This window comes from Oncorhynchus clarkii, chromosome 5 (assembly GCF_045791955.1).
Source record: "Oncorhynchus clarkii lewisi isolate Uvic-CL-2024 chromosome 5, UVic_Ocla_1.0, whole genome shotgun sequence".
Classification (NCBI taxonomy): domain Eukaryota; kingdom Metazoa; phylum Chordata; class Actinopteri; order Salmoniformes; family Salmonidae; genus Oncorhynchus; species Oncorhynchus clarkii.
The window spans coordinates 6,193,307-6,203,306 of NC_092151.1; the positions used below are offsets into that span (position 1 = coordinate 6,193,307).

At 36.8% G+C, this 10,000-nt stretch overlaps 1 protein-coding gene across 4 annotated transcripts in view; it reads right to left on the reverse strand.

Moving 5' to 3' along the window:
• LOC139408272 (WD repeat-containing protein 7) overlaps positions 1–10,000 on the reverse strand; it is a 333,290-nt gene that overhangs the window by 4,014 nt on the left and 319,276 nt on the right. The gene's annotated exons all lie outside the window — the stretch shown is intronic.

Genomic DNA, 10,000 nt, shown 5'->3' on the forward strand with positions numbered 1-10,000 from the left:
AAGAAAGAGAAAGAGAGACAGAGAGAGAGAGAGAGAGACAGAGAGAGAGAGCGAGAGAGAAAGAAAGAGAAAGAGAGACAGAGAGAGAGAGAGAGGGAGGGAGGGAGTGAGGTAGGAAGAGAGATGGAGAGAGGGAAAGGCACACCACAACAGCAAGCAGCTGACACTAATTGAGACCATAAACACAAACAACTTCTGGCAAAATTTGAAAAACATTTGATTTATTTAAAAAATCGAAACTAGAGCAATTAGGGAAACAAAATGGTGACACATGGACAACCCATATTAAAACACCGTTCAACTTGATGCAAATGCAGAACAATGTCAAATTCATGAGACATTTCATGGACTAGAAAAAGATAAAATACAATCGGACTCCATTACTGACCAGGAGCTCTAGAAGACACTAAACTATTACTGACCAGGAGCTCTATAAGACACTAAACTATTACTGACCAGGAGCTCTATAAGACACTAAACTATTACTGACCAGGAGCTCTATAAGACACTAAACTATTACTGACCAGGAGCTCTAGAAGACACTAAACCATTACTGACCAGGAGCTCTAGAAGACACTAAACCATTACTGACCAGGAGCTCTAGAAGACACTAAACCATTACTGACCAGGAGCTCTAGAAGACACTAAACCATTACTGACCAGGAGCTCTAGAAGACACTAAACCATTACTGACCAGGAGCTCTAGAAGACACTAAACCATTACTGACCAGGAGCTCTAGAAGACACTAAACCATTACTGACCAGGAGCTCTAGAAGAAACTAAACTATTACTGACCAGGAGCTCTGACCCGAACAATTACAGAGGCATTTGTGTGAACAGTAACTTGAGGAAGGTTTTATATAGTATTATAAATGAGTTTTAAACTTCCTTAAAAAAATTGATTTATACCAAAACATCGCACGACCGATCATAATCACACGTCCACCAAAATAATACCAAAATGTAAAAAAAAAATTGGATTAAATTTGGCATACTATACTTCTACAAAGTTATTGAAAGTGGTGTAGGGGGTAAAACATAAGACAGTTATACATACTGGCAAGATGAGCGGCATCAAAACTGGTAATAAAATAACAGAAGTCTTTAACTCCTCAATATAACTGGTGGAGCGCTGCAGAGATGGTTGTCCTTCTGGAAGGTTCTCCCATCTCCACAGAGGAACTCTGGAGCTCTGTCAGAGTGACCATCGGGTTCTTGGTCACCTACCTGACCAAGGCCCTTCTCCCCCGATTGCTCAGTTTGGCCGGGTGGCCAGCTCTAGGAAGAGTTCTGGTGGTTCCAAACTTCTTCCATTGAAGAATGATGGAGGCCACTGTGTTCTTGGGGACCTTCAACGCTGCTCCTCGATACAATCCTGTCTCTGAGGTCTACGGACAATTCCTTCGACCTCATGGCTTGATTTTTGCTCTGACATGCTGTGTCAACTGTGGAACCTTATATAGACAGATGTGTGCCTTTCCAAATCATGTCCAATCAATTGAATTTACCACAGATGGACTCCAATCAAGTTGTAGAAACATCTCAAGGATGATCAATGGAAACAGGATGCACCTGAGCTCAATTTCTAGTCTCATAGGAAAGGGTCTGGATGTTTATGTAAATAAGATATGTTTTTTATTTCTAATAAATTTGCTAAAATGTCTAAAAACCTGTTTTAGATTTGTCATTATGGGGTATTGTGATGTCATTATGGGGTATTGTAATGTCATTATGGGGTATTGTGATGTCATAAGGGGTATTGTGATGTCATAAGGGGTATTGTGATGTCATTATGGGGTATTGTGATGTCATCATGGGGTATTGTGATGTCATCATGGGGTATTGTGATGTCATCATGGGGTATTGTGTGTAGATTGATATGAACAAAAATGCATAAGGCTGTAATGTAACAAATTGTGGAAAAAGTCAAAGGGTCTGAATACTTTATGAACGAACTGCTGTATCCCCCCTTCTGGGAATGTTCCACGCACCTGGATTTCTGGAAAACTTGGGAATTTTGTTGCCTGTTCCACCATCTTGGCCGCTGAGACTAGGAATTCTGTGGAATTGTGCAACTCTAGTCAACCACTGCTCTGGGTTCACAGCTAACTGCAGGAGGTGACCACTTCACCAGCCAATAAGTTAAAATAGACCAGGTGTTTTATCTGCTGATCTAGAATCAGGTATTAACAGAGCAACAGACACCAGCCATTCACATCACTAGTCCACACAGCACAGCAGACCAGAAAGTGGGACACCTCTCCTCTCCTCTTGGTGGGTAGGAGCATTGGGCCAGTAACCAAAAGGTTGTTGGCTTGAATCCCAGAGTTGACTAAGTACACATCTGTCGTTCTGCCCCTGAGCGAGGCAGTTAACCCACTGTTCCTGGGGTGCCGAATAAGGCAGCCCCCCCCCCCCCCCTGCACCTTTCTGATTCAGATGGGTCGGGTTAAATGCTGAAGACACATTTCAGTTGAACGCATTCAGTATTACAACTGACTAGGTATCTCCCTTTCCCTCTACCCTCTCCTCTATCCCCTCTACCCTCTCCTCTATCCCCTCTATCGCCCTCCTCTCAATCCCCTCAAACCCTCTCCTCTATCCCCTCTACCCTCTCCTCTATCCCCTGCTCTATCCCCTCTACCCTATCCTCTAACCCCTCTACCCTATCCTCTATCCCCTCTTCCCTCTGCTCTATCCCCTCTATCACCCCCCCTCCTCTATCACCCCACCCTCTCCTCTATCGCCCCACCCTCTCCTCTATCCCCTCTACCCTCTCCTCTATCCCCTCTATTGCCCTCCTCTCAATCCCCTCAAACCCTTTCCTCTATTGCCCCCACCCTCTCCTCTATCCACTCTACCCTCTCCTCTATCCCCTCCTCTATCCCCCCTCCTCTCTCCTCTATCCCCCGCTCTATCCCCTCTTCCCTCTCCTCTATCGCCCTCCTCTCAATCCCCTCTACCCTCTCCTCTATTGCCCCCACCCTCTCCTCTATCCCATCTACCCTCTCCTCTATCCCCTCTACCCTCTCCTCGATCCCCTCCTCTCAATCCCCTCAAACCCTCTCCTCTATTGCCCCCACCCTCTCCTCTATCCACTCTACCCTCTCCTCTATCCCCTCTCCCCTCTATCGGCCCCCTCTCTATCCCCTCCTCTATCGCCCCACCCTCTCCTCTATCGCCCCCACCCTCTCTTCTATCGCCTCTACCCTCTCCTCTATCGCCCCCACCCCCACTCTATCGCCCCCACTCTCTCATCTATCACCCCCCCCCCCCCCCCTTCTCCTCTTACTGCCCCCTCCCATCTATCCATCTCCCCTCTCCTCTCCAGGGTTATCAGCTGGGGCTGATGGAGTCAAGCTGTGGTGGAGTTAAGCTGTGTACAGACACAAATCTTTTCAGCCACCACATAACACCTCTTCAGTTCAGCCACTAGCACAGCCTGGACCCTCACTCCCTGTGATGAAGAGAGTGAGGGGCTTTGGGAGCAGCATGACCAGCTCTCTGAGACTAGGAGAGGACAAGAGTCAGGGGTTCTCCCCAGGTAGAGGGTTAATCTCCATCTGGGAGAGGAGGGATTTACTCCCTGTCACCATGACACTTCAGCCCCCCCCCCCAAAACAAAAATCTGTATTTTTCCGTCCATGACCACACAATAGTAAGAGTCTACAGCTACATCACAGCAGACCCAGAGGACAAGTCAGGCCCGATTGAAACAAATTCCTTGCCGCTTGGAATTGATTGCTTTAAATCAAGGAGTGTTCATGGGGACACGTCATTGACTAAAGTAAAGCAATAATATCCCTCTAAATACTGTTACTATAATCTCTAAATACTGTTACTATAATCTCTAAATACTGTTACTATAATCTCTCTCTAAATACTGTTACTATAATCTCTCTCTAAATACTGTTACTATAATCTCTAAATACTGTTACTATAATCTCTCTCTAAATACTGTTAATATAATCTCTAAATACTGTTACTATAATCTCTCTCTAAATACTGTTAATATAATCTCTAAATACTGTTAAAATAATCTCTCTCTAAATACTGTTAATATAATCTCTAAATACTGTTTTTATAATCTCTCTCTAAATACTGTTAATATAATCTCTCTCTAAATACTGTTAATATAATCTCTAAATACTGTTACTATAATCTCTCTCTAAATACTGTTACTATAATCTCTCTCTAAATACTGTTACTATAATCTCTATCTAAATACTGTTACTATAATCTCTAAATACTGTTACTATAATCTCTCTCTAAATACTGTTAATATAATCTCTAAATACTGTTACTATAATCTCTAAATACTGTTACTATAATCTCTAAATACTGTTACTATAATCTCTCTCTAAATACTGTTAATATAATCTCTCTCTAAATACTGTTAATATAATCTCTAAATACTGTTACTATAATCTCTCTAAATACTGTTACTATAATATCTCTCTAAATACTGTTACTATAATCTCTCTCTAAATACTGTTACTATAATCTCTAAATACTGTTACTATAATCTCTCTAAATACTGTTAATATAATCTCTAAATACTGTTACTATAATCTCTCTAAATACTGTTAATATAATCTCTAAATACTGTTACTATAATCTCTCTCTAAATACTGTTACTATAATCTCTCTAAATACTGTTACTATAATCTCTCTAAAAACTGTTAATATAATCTCTAAATACTGTTACTATAATCTCTCTAAATACTGTTAATATAATCTCTAAATACTGTTACTATAATCTCTCTAAATACTGTTAATATAATCTCTAAATACTGTTACTATAATCTCTCTAAATACTGTTACTATAATCTCTCTAAATACTGTTAATATAATCTCTAAATACTGTTACTATAATCTCTCTCTAAATACTGTTACTATAATCTCTCTAAATACTGTTACTATAATCTCTCTAAATACTGTTACTATAATCTCTAAATACTGTTACTATAATCTCTAAATACTGTTACTATAATCTCTAAATACTGTTAATATAATCTCCCTCTAAATACTGTTAATATAATCTCTCTCTAAATACTGTTAATATAATCTCTCTCTAAATACTGTTACTATAATCTCTCTCTAAATACTGTTAATATAATCTCTCTCTAAATACTGTTAATATAATCTCTCTCTAAATACTGTTACTATAATCTCTCTCTAAATACTGTTAATATAATCTCTAAATACTGTTTTTATAATCTCTCTCTAAATACTGTTAATATAATCTCTCTCTAAATACTGTTAATATAATCTCTAAATACTGTTTTTATAATCTCTCTCTAAATACTGTTAATATAATCTCTCTCTAAATACTGTTACTATAATCTCTCTCTAAATACTGTTAATATAATCTCTAAATACTGTTACTATAATCTCTCTAAATACTGTTACTATAATCTCTCTAAATACTGTTACTATAATCTCTAAATACTGTTACTATAATCTCTCTCTAAATACTGTTTTTATAATCTCTCTCTAAATACTGTTACTATAATCTCTCTCTAAATACTGTTACTATAATCTCTCTCTAAATACTGTTACTATAATCTCTAAATACTGTTACTATAATCTCTCTCTAAATACTGTTACTATAATCTCTCTCTAAATACTGTTACTATAATCTCTCTCTAAATACTGTTAATATAATCTCTAAATACTGTTACTATAATCTCTCTCTAAATACTGTTAATATAATCTCTAAATACTGTTACTATAATCTCTCTCTAAATACTGTTAATATAATCTCTCTCTAAATACTGTTACTATAATCTCTCTCTAAATACTGTTAATATAATCTCTAAATACTGTTACTATAATATCCCTCTAAATACTGTTACTATAATCTCTCTCTAAATACTGTTACTATAATCTCTCTCTAAATACTGTTACTATAATCTCTCTAAATACTGTTACTATAATCTCTAAATACTGTTACTATAATCTCTCTCTAAATACTGTTACTATAATCTCTCTCTAAATACTGTTACTATAATCTCTAAATACTGTTACTATAATCTCCCTCTAAATACTGTTACTATAATCTCTCTCTAAATACTGTTACTATAATCTCCCTCTAAATACTGTTACTATAATCTCTCTCTAAATACTGTTAATATAATCTCTAAATACTGTTACTATAATCTCTCTCTAAATACTGTTACTATAATCTCTCTAAATACTGTTAATATAATCTCTAAATACTGTTACTATAATCTCTCTCTAAATACTGTTACTATAATCTCTCTAAATACTGTTACTATAATCTCTCTAAATACTGTTACTATAATCTCTAAATACTGTTACTATAATCTCTAAATACTGTTACTATAATCTCTCTAAATACTGTTAATATAATCTCCCTCTAAATACTGTTAATATAATCTCTCTCTAAATACTGTTAATATAATCTCTAAATACTGTTACTATAATCTCTCTCTAAATACTGTTAATATAATCTCTAAATACTGTTACTATAATCTCTCTCTAAATACTGTTAATATAATCTCTCTCTAAATACTGTTACTATAATCTCTCTCTAAATACTGTTAATATAATCTCTAAATACTGTTACTATAATATCCCTCTAAATACTGTTACTATAATCTCTCTCTAAATACTGTTACTATAATCTCTCTAAATACTGTTACTATAATCTCTCTCTAAATACTGTTACTATAATCTCTCTCTAAATACTGTTACTATAATCTCTCTCTAAATACTGTTAATATAATCTCTAAATACTGTTACTATAATCTCTCTAAATACTGTTACTATAATCTCTCTCTAAATACTGTTACTATAATCTCTCTAAATACTGTTACTATAATCTCTCTCTAAATACTGTTAATATAATCTCTAAATACTGTTACTATAATCTCTCTAAATACTGTTAATATAATCTCTAAATACTGTTACTATAATCTCTCTCTAAATACTGTTACTATAATCTCTCTAAATACTGTTACTATAATCTCTCTAAATACTGTTAATATAATCTCTAAATACTGTTACTATAATCTCTCTAAATACTGTTAATATAATCTCTAAATACTGTTACCATAATCTCTCTAAATACTGTTAATATAATCTCTAAATACTGTTACTATAATCTCTCTAAATACTGTTACTATAATCTCTCTAAATACTGTTAATATAATCTCTAAATACTGTTACTATAATCTCTCTCTAAATACTGTTACTATAATCTCTCTAAATACTGTTACTATAATCTCTCTAAATACTGTTACTATAATCTCTAAATACTGTTACTATAATCTCTAAATACTGTTACTATAATCTCTCTAAATACTGTTAATATAATCTCCCTCTAAATACTGTTAATATAATCTCTCTCTAAATACTGTTAATATAATCTCTAAATACTGTTACTATAATCTCTCTCTAAATACTGTTAATATAATCTCTAAATACTGTTACTATAATCTCTCTCTAAATACTGTTAATATAATCTCTCTCTAAATACTGTTACTATAATCTCTCTCTAAATACTGTTAATATAATCTCTAAATACTGTTACTATAATATCCCTCTAAATACTGTTACTATAATCTCTCTCTAAATACTGTTACTATAATCTCTCTAAATACTGTTACTATAATCTCTCTCTAAATACTGTTACTATAATCTCTCTCTAAATACTGTTACTATAATCTCTCTCTAAATACTGTTACTATAATCTCTCTCTAAATACTGTTAATATAATCTCTAAATACTGTTACTATAATCTCTCTAAATACTGTTACTATAATCTCTCTCTAAATACTGTTACTATAATCTCTCTAAATACTGTTACTATAATCTCTCTCTAAATACTGGGTGTGAGACCGGTATTTTGTATTACCTACAAAGTCTGTTGACTACAGGAAGTAGACCGGTGTTGACTACAGGAAGTAGACCGGTCTCCCTTATTGATCTGCTGCTCCTAAAAACAGATGTTTTGGTAAATGTATAATATCCACCTGTCTGTGTGTGTGTGTGTGTGTGTGTGTGTGTGTGTGTGTGTGTGTGTGTGTGTGTGTGTGCGTACGTACGTAGTGTTTTCTGCTCTTATCCAACTGTACACATATTTTCTATTGAATTATTTAGCTGCTGTTTACTGCGTCTCCCAGCATATTGATTTTCTCTCGAGTCAAACGCCATTTCCCCATTTTCTAAAATCTGACTGGGTAGCAGGTGTTTTCTGAACTGTGTTGGTTTAGATTTGGGAGGGTAGAAAACGACTATTTGATTTCAATGACCATCAGCCAAGTACACAGGGTGCACTGCAACAGCTTGACAGGATAACGCTGCTCTCTCCTCTGTCACACCCCTGGGTCAGTCTGCTGGTCAGTAGAACACACCTGCTGTGTCCTACAACACCTTTACCTGATACATAATCAACTATAACCCTGTGGACACACCTGCTGTGTCCTACAACACCTTTACCTGATACATAATCAACTATAACCCTGTGGACACACCTTTACCTGATACATAATCAACTATAACCCTGTGGTCACACCTTTACCTGATACATAATCAACTATAACCCCGTAGTCACACCTGCTGTGTCCTACAACACCTTTACCTGACACATAATCAACTATAACCCTGTAGTCACACCTGCTGTGTCCTACAACACCTTTACCTGATACATAATCAACTATAACCCCGTGGACACACATGCTGTGTCCTACAACACCTTTACCTGATACATAATCAACTATAACCCCGTGGTCACACCTGCTGTGTCCTACAACACCTGATACATAATCAACTATAACCCCGTGGTCACACCTGCTGTGTCCTACAACACCTGATACATAATCAACTATAACCCCGTGGTCACACCTGCTGTGTCCTACAACACCTTTACCTGATACATAATCAACTATAACCCCGTGGTCACACCTGCTGTGTCCTACAACACCTTTACCTGATACATAATCAACTATAACCCCGTGGTCACACCTGCTGTGTCCTACAACACCTTTACCTGATACATAATCAACTATAACCCTGTGGTCACACCTTTACCTGATACATAATCAACTATAACCCCGTGGTCACACCTGCTGTGTCCTACAACACCTGATACATAATCAACTATAACCCCGTGGACACACCTGCTGTGTCCTACAACACATTTACCTGATACATAATCAACTATAACCCCATGGTCACACCTGCTGTGTAAAAACAGCACCTTCACCTGATACATAATCAACTATAACCCCGTGGCCACACCTGCTGTGTCCTACAACACCTTTACCTGATACATAATCAACTATAACCCTGTGGACACACCTGCTGTGTCCTACAACACCTGATACATAATCAACTATAACCCCGTGGCCACACCTGCTGTGTCCTACAACACCTTTACCTGATACATAATCAACTATAACCCTGTGGTCACACCTTTACCTGATACATAATCAACTATAACCCTGTGGACACACCTGCTGTGTACACATGGTAGTAGACCACTTCAACTGGAGACATAATTAACTATAACACAAGACATATAAACTGGCCGAGTGTGTGTGTGTGTTTGTGTGTGTCTGTGTGTCTGTGTGTGTGTGTCTGTGTGTGTGTGTGCCTGTGTGTGTGTGTTCATCATTATAGGATTGGGTGACAGAAACGTAATAAAAAAAACTCTCATACAAATACGACGTATCATTCTGAGCTATGATCTTAATTTGGGGTAATTCCTGTTTTGATTGGATTAAATCGATGGGATGTTTGGCAGCCCCGCTCCTCAGACAGCACCTCAATCCTCTCAGTAGCTCAGGGAACAATATCAACAGTGTGAGTAACACAATAAACCTTCTTACATGCCATACGAACATTGTGGGGATTTGGACTAGATTCAGGTTAGATTAGGATTAGATAAGGGCTAGCTCATCAAGCCACTCACAGAGCGAAATAAACTTCCCCAAAAATTTGAGGATTAGGATTAGATTAGGACTAGATTAG